This window comes from Canis lupus, chromosome 38 (assembly GCF_003254725.2).
Source record: "Canis lupus dingo isolate Sandy chromosome 38, ASM325472v2, whole genome shotgun sequence".
Classification (NCBI taxonomy): Eukaryota; Metazoa; Chordata; class Mammalia; order Carnivora; family Canidae; genus Canis; species Canis lupus.
In genome coordinates this window covers 6,713,856-6,722,295 of record NC_064280.1, presented here as the reverse complement: position 1 = coordinate 6,722,295, position 8,440 = coordinate 6,713,856, and positions in this window count along the sequence as shown.

Sequence of the window (8,440 nt, the reverse complement as noted above, 5' to 3'; positions counted from 1 at the left end):
GGGTTTGCCTAAGAGGAGATAAGGGCTTGGAGGTGGTGCTTAGTGTTGGATATATTAAATATAAGATGCCATTTAGACATCTCAATGAAGATGTTGGGTCAGAAGTTGGACATAAAATCTAGAGAGAGGTTTGGGAGGGAGATAAATATTGGGAGTGTTCAAAAGTATCACTAAGGGAGTGAGAATAAAGACACATTCTGAGGCTAAGAGGTTGGAAAGAAGAGGAGTGATACATAAACAAACCTGAGAAAGTAAGGCCATGAAGTATGAAGACATCAAGAAAGTTCATGTCTTAGAAGCCAGGGGAAATGAAATATTTCAAGGAGACTAGTCATTTGTACGCTGTAGTTAAGTGAAGTAACATGAAGACTGGAAATGACGAGATTCAACCACTGGATTATAGGTAATCTTGAGTAGGGCAGTTTTGGAGGAGTGGTGGGGATAAAAGATGAGTGGATTTAAGACAAAATGAAAGAGAAGAGAAGAAAAATTAGAGATGATGACCACAGACAAGGTTTTTTTGGAGTTTGCTGTAAAAAGGAGCAAAGAAATAGGACTACCGCTGGCAGAAAAAGGAGGAGATCAAAGTACTTTCAATCTCAATAATCTCCCTCTTACTTCTTGTGATTGAAAAAGCTACCTCTTTCTACCAGATTAAAAATGCTTTTCTTTTTTAGGATGAAGTTTTCCGAATATGCTGATTAGTATTCTATGTTTTAGACACAGTGTCACAAATAGAGTGCCCCAGTGTAGGTGTACATAGCACTTCAAAAATATCAATTACCTAGATGCAAGACAACCAGAAATCACAAAGATATAAAGATTTCAGCAGATATGGGAACTCAGAAAAATTACAGGTCATAAAACAACAAGCACCTTTACTCAGTGGGCATTCACTGTACGCGTGACCACACATAGACCACACCATACTTTTTTTTTAAAAATCATATACTAAGAGAAAAGCAAAACCAACAGAATAAAACTAAGTTTTTGATTCCACAAATGTTTCATTACTTTATACTTTTATCTTAGCCATAATGATATAATGATGTGGCACAGACCTGTACTCCTCATCTAATCTCCAAGCACTTCTTCACAATTCCAATCCCAGTAGAAACAGGTGTGCTATGTTACTAGCTCTGACCAAAAACAATGAGAGCAGAAGTAATGTGTGTCACTTCGAGGCTGAGACAGTGAAGAAAACTGCATAGATTCTCATCCCCTGCTTCAATGAATGTGGACAACTACTATTGAGATTACAGAGTCAAGAGGGGACCTTGAATCACTGTCTCAGGTAAGCTGCCCTGGAGACCCACTAGGCGTACTGAAGGCTTTCATATATTAGCACATCGAGATTTCTGGGTTGGTCTGTTCCTGAGGCATAACCTAGCTTCCCTGACTAATACAGCACCTTCCAACTTTCTCTCTTCTTTGAATTCCACAGTAATTCAATCCACTTACTGCAAAGGTGCTTATCTCCATGTAAGCTTCGGGCATTGTTATTTAAACAGTCTTTGCTGAGTTAGACAAGTGTACTACTCTTAAGACCTCTCATTCATTGCATTATGGAGGCATGGTATAAATGATTTGGATCTGGGCACCTGGGTGGCCCAGTGGTTGAGCGTCTGCCTTTGGTCATGATCCTGGAATCCTGGGATCAAGTCTCGCATCAGGCTCCCGGAGAGGAGCCGACTTCTACCCTCTGCCTATGTCTCTGCCTCTCTCTGTGTGTCTCTTGTGAATAAATAAATAAAATCTTTTGAAAAAAAAAATAAATTATTTGGATCTTAAAAAATAACACATCACAAACTAGTATTTAAATTCATGAATGGGGATCCCCAGGTGACTCAGCGGTTTGGCGCCTGCCTTTGGGCCAGGGCATGATCCTGGAGTCCCGGGATCGATTCCCACATCCGGCTCCCCGGATGGAGCCTGCTTCTCCCTCCGCCTGTGTCCCTGCCTCTGTCTCTCTCTCTCTCTCTCTCTCTCTCTCTCTCTCTGTGTGTGTGTGTGTGTGTGCCTCTTGTGAATAAATAAATAAAATCATAAATAAATAAATAAATAAATAAATAAATAAATAAATAAATTTCATGAATGTAAAAAAGACACTAGCAATGTGCATTTATAGGAAACAAAACAAAACAGAGACAAGAGAATTGACTGATTGTATCTGCTTTTTTTCTATCAGACACATTGAAGAGGCCTAAACACTGTTTACTCACTTAAGAACAATACCTGCAAGAAGTACTAGAAATCAGTTCCTTACCATTAAAATGTGTATGTGTGTGTGTGATTCAAGTATCTCTGATTCGCATTTTAAAAGTAACAGAATTCAGTTTCAAGAAGAAATGTGGCTAACGCAGAATCTTATCAACTACAACCAATAGAACAAGAAAAAATGTTAGCATAAGTCCAGCTGGCATCTAAAACTACCGGGCTATCTGTAAATGCAAACATGTAGGTTAATTACTAATACGTCTCACTTAGCTGAATGAGTCACTATGTTCGGAATCCAAGTCATTCAGCTCTGCACTGCCTCAATGAAGCTGAAGTGGTTGCAATGGAAGCACACTTGGATCTCCCAGAACAACCACAAATATATGTTCTTGCCCATCATCTTCATGTATTCCTAAAGAAACATAAAGCCATTTAAAATAGTGCTAAGGCCCAGGGAAAACCTGTGGCACTTGCATTTAGATGTACATAAGACTACAACTTCCAGTTTGGCAGCTTCTCATGACATAAATTCCTTTTTTTTTTTTTTTTTTGACATAAATTTCTAAGGATTTTAACTGCATACCTTTTTCAGCACAGGAAAATTGTGCTTAACTGTTTGCATTAGAACAGTGATTTTCAGGATGGAGTACAGAGTGGGATAGTAGAAGGTCAAAGAAGGCATATTAAAATCATCAAGAGAGGGAGCTCCTGAGTGGCTCAGTCGGTTAAGTGTGGGACTCTTGATTTCGGCCCAGGTCATGATCTCAGGGTTGTAAGATCAAGCCCCACATCAGGCTCCACACTGTGCTCAGAGCATGCTTATGATTCTCTTTCTCCCTCTCCCTCTGCCCTTCTGCATGCTGCCCCCATCTCTAAAAACAAACAAACAAACAAAAATCACCAAGGGAGAATCTTCAAACCAGCTCACATCCCCACCCACACCCCTCCAGAGCTGACGTGCCTTTAGGACCTTAGAGGGGTACAAGGAGGAGGGGTGCAGGGTGTAGGGACCCTGGTGATCCTTCTCCATCCTCACACCATCCCCCATTTGGAACTCCTGAAATGAAGAGAAACACATTTCTTTCTGTAAGATTTTTTAAAGGTAGACTCCTGAGAGAACAAATACAAACAAAATAATCAGCAGAACAGTCTCAATGTTCCTGACGGATATTGAACCGAATGTTTCCTGATATTCTCCTTCACACTTGTGTTATCACAGAGCAGAACAACTTGTTCCGACTTTCTCACTTGACTCTCACATTCTGGGTAACAGAATGCCTCCAACACTGAAGAGCACTGGACAGATTATGCTGAAAATTTCTTGATGGGCTCCTTGAATTTTCATGCAAAGGTAGAATTTAATAGTACTGCCTAAGACAATGTTCTGTGTCTCCCCCCAGTTTTCTCCTCTTCACAAAATTTCATCCTTTCACTGAAGTGAATGGATACAGGTTTATCATATGCTTATAGTATCAATATTTGTCAGAAATATGTCATCAATTTTATTTGAGGCAGTTGTGTACTTCAACTCTTGGGCTTCAAACTCCAAGTTTGGAGTTTTTTATTCAATTCCAAAAACAGCTTAAATTACACTTTCCCTTGTCTCTACTCCTGGAGCAATAAATCTAGCTCATCACCTCTCATGAGAGCTTATTTTCAGACCACCTACCTATCCAGCTCTGCTCTCCAATCTAAATGTCATGGGGTCATACTGGATTCAAACCTGTTATTCTTTCTGCACAACCTTAAAGACAAAATCTAAACTTCCTCTGCTTTGCGAAAAAAAAAAAAAAAAAAAAAAAAAAAAACCTTTCACAAGCTTTAATCCAATTCATGCAGCTCCCCACTGTATATAGTGTTCTCTGGTCTCATCGAACCTATTAGTGTTTTGAAAATTATTCCTGAATACATAAGAACTTTTTTTGTGACTTCACATATGCTATCTATTATACTTAGAATGCCTTCCCCCAAATTCTTCATTAAAGAAATAAAAATAAATTTTCCTATTGGTTCTTCAAGAACCAACTCAAACTATGCTTCTTCTAAAAGTGTCTTGGGTATCTGTTACTGTGTAGTGAGTTGTTCTAAAACATAGCCACTTTTTTTTTTTAGATTTTATTTTTATTTATTCATGAAAGACACAGAGAGAGTGGCAGAGACACAGGCAGAGGGAGAAGCAAGCTCTATGCAGGGATCCTGATGCAGGACTCGATCCCAGGACCCCAGGATCATGACCTAAGCCAAAGGCAGACGCTCAACCACTGAGCCACCCAGGTGCCCAAACATAGCCACTTTTAAAACAACAGATATTTATCATCTCACAGTTTCTGTGGTCAGGAATTTAGATGGAACTGAACTGGTGGTTCCAACAGAGAAGTCTCACACAGTCAAGATGTTGGCTGGGGCTGGAGTGATCTGAAGTCTTGACTGGGCTGCAGAATCCACTTCCAAAATGGCTCACTCACATGGCTCAAGTTCCTTGTTGACTGTTGGCAGGATGCCTCAGCTCCTCATAATGCAGACCTCTCTGTAGGGCGGCTACCTGAGTGTCCTAATGATATAGCAGCTGGCCTAGAGTGAGAAACTTGAGGGACAGAGAGAGCAAGGGGGAGACTACAGCGTCTTTTATGAGAAATACTATTCTGCTGCATTCTATTCATTGGAAGTATTTCATTAAGTTCTGATAGGACTCAAGACAAGTTTTGCATAGAGGACTATCAAAGTATCTATAGACATATTCTTAAACCGTCACAAAAGGTTTCCAGGATTTCCTTAGAAAGTCAATTATTCTTTCTTCTGTATTCCTATTATCATACCAATATTGCAAAGTTTAATATATTATATAATGAATCAATTTAAAAAGACATCTTAGGTTTTAATATGTAAACAATAAATTTCTATTTTGTCATTTCCATATGTCTCAATCATAAGACCTCTAAAATGAGATTATCCAATAAATGAGATAGTCATTTGGCACAAGAAAGCTGTGACTATCTTGTTCCTTATATAAAAGTGAATTTCAAGTGGATTAAAGATTTAAATTTTTACATGAAGCTCTAAACATACCAGAGAAAAATATGACCAAATATTTCTATCATCTATGAATGAAAAGGCCTTTTGGAAAAGACATAAAAACCTAAAGTTGTAAGGAGGAAGAAACTAATAAATATGAGTATTTATATAGAGAAAAAAATGTAAACTATAAGAAATCATGCAAAAAAACCTGGTAATATTAGTAATGTGGTAAGCAAAAAACTAACTTTCTTAATATGTAAAGAGATCTTAAAATTAATAAGAAAAAGTATACCAGTGAGCAAAGAGTCTTCCATTTCAAGAAGGCAAAGCACATTCTACAATCTCCACATCCTGTAACCCAAAACATTATACATCTGAAATTATAGTATACTGTATGTGAACTATACTGGAAGTAAAATAAAATTTTAAAAGACATTATAAAATAATTTTTGAATGCTTATTTGCCCTTGAAACACAAAGGAAGCTCTCAATGTACTGTAAACTATGATAAGTCGTTATATACGAGTTACATTAGATACATTTATGAGTAACAGAGATCTAAAGTAACAAGAGCTTAAGTGAGAGTTTAGATCTATATCTATCTATCTATAATACATATGAAAATTATATACACACATTTATATATATTTCTTCCTCACATAAAAGCTCACAGGTGGGGTCCAGGAACAGTGTCCTAGCTCTACCAAAGTCTTCATTAAATCAGACTTCCTTGAGTCTACCAGTGCCATCATTAGTGTGCGGCTATCATCATCCTTATGGTCCATGGTGTCAGGTAGATCTCCAGCCTCCATGTCTCCATTTCAGGAAATGCTCAAAAAGGAGCCATTGATTGAAGAAGGTTCCTTAAAACCACCACATGCATTTCAGCTTACATCTGTTGACTAAAAATTAGAAATAAGGCCATATCTAGGCAAGAGAGGTTAGGGAATGTAGTCTTTATTTTGCATGTTCAGACATTCAGCTAAAAACCTATTTCTGTGAGAGAAAAAGAATATATATTTCAAAACATCAGCAGCTTCCATGTTCACTTCAAATCAAAGCTAAGATAAAAACAGATTTAAGGAAAACCTCGGCCTAAAACATATCTGAAGTTTAGGACTGAAAGACACAAAGACTGAAGAGCATTGGCACCAAAGTCACACTAATAACCGCATTCTATAGAAAATATCCAGGGGTGCCTGGGTGGCTCAGTCGGTTAAGAGTCCAATTCCTGATTTCAGCTCAGGTCATGATCTCAGGGTTGTGGGATTGACCCCGTGTAGGGCTCCATGCTCAGTATGGAATCTGCTTGTCCCTTACCTTCTCCCCGCCCTACCCCAAGCACTGTCTCTCTCTCTCTCAAATAGCTAAATAAAATCTTTTAAAAATTAAGTAAAATGTCCATTAGCTGTTCTTGTTAAGCCTTTGAGCTGTCCCAGTTCTTTACCTTTCCATAATCTAGTTGACCACTTACTCTAGGTTGTAAGTTATGCCTCAATATCAAACCAATGGATGATGATGATACTTTTCTCTTCCTTAAATTAGCCAGAGTCAGTTTCTGCTGTTTACAATAAAAATGATCTCAACCAATATATTTTAAGATATTTATTTCAAAATCTTCACATAGTCAAATACATGTGTGTGTATTAGCATTTATCTACCCCAACAGAAAAAGGCATACTTCTCTGCATCCTTCTGAATATCCATCTCTCTGAATATCACTTCAGGGGGTCAGTAGAGATTCTAAACTATCTAACAGTAATTCCTTTTCTAAAATATCTAAGGCTAATCCTTTTTGAATTTCATGTTTTATATTCAGGTATAATTATATTATATAATTTCCCTACTTAAAACTCTGGGATGAATCTCCATCATTTTTCAGGACACAGTCAAAACTTCTTATCAGGCCATAGACATCTATCTTATGGCCTCTGCATCAATCTCTATCCTCATCTGTGTTGATCTGTGTCATCTCTTAATCAACATTATTATTTACTGAGAGCCTACTGTGTTTCAGTCACTGCTCTAGAAGCTAGGTATGATATTTCTAGAAGTCAGAAATGATATTTAAAATATCTAGCAACTAGTATAACATTACATAGACTGATTGGAATGAACACTCGACCACCTAGAAAACAACTGATAAAGCTCTACCAGTTTGTATTATCAGAATATCAAACTGAATACAATAATATATATAACAGAGCCCCTATCCACAGGGTGTTACATTTTTCTTAATGAGAAGGGAGACAATCCACAAAATATTAGCGAATTATTAAGAAAATTTCAGGTACAAAGGTCTGAAGAAGATAAAATAGAGAAAATGTCATCTGAGGACAGTTGATACCTGAATAAATAAAATGTGATAAGTTGAAGGGTGTCCCCTAAAAATGGCATGCACAGGTCCCAATCATCAGAACCTGTCAGTACTGACTATTTGGAAAAAGAATTTTTTAAATAATAATATAATATATGATCCTTCCTACCATCCTTTGTAAATATCTTAACTCTCTTGTAGTGGCCCTGAGAAGGGTTGGGATAAGAGTCATAAAACAGTAAGGGATGCACTGACTAGTGAGAATTTTAAAAAAAATAATAAAGCTAACCAAAAAGTCAATCTGCTGTGTATTACCACCCTGTGTTGGCAATTCTAAAGAATGTCAATTCTAAAATACTCCTCCTCTGCTGTGGTCGACCACTCCCACTGCCCACCCCCTTGCAGTGTCACTGCCCTTTTACGCCTTCCTCCCTCCATAGTACTTGGCAAAATTCTGACCCTCTTAGATATAGCAGTCAGCGGGCTCTGTGACGAACTCTGAAGCAGCTGTATGTGGCTAAAGAAAAACACAGAACCCAACTAACAATTCCATTTTTTGTATTCATGACCTCAAATCTCAAATGGGCGCCATACACTGGTATTTCACTAATACTTTCTTGGAATACTTATTTTCCCACTAACCCAAATTACCCTTTCACACTTTTTTTTTTCCCCTTTAAATCTATGATACCCCTACCCACTCCACTCATTATCAGTGAGATAACCCGACTCCTGCTTCATGGAGCAAATAGGACTAAAATGGAAATTTCCTCATCTTTCTGCCACTTCCACCTGTAAAATCTAGCTTGGTGCCTCCTCTTTCAATAGATGAGGTGTTCCTATTCCTATATGCTTCTCCTCTTTTGCTTTGGATCACATCCCCTAACATCT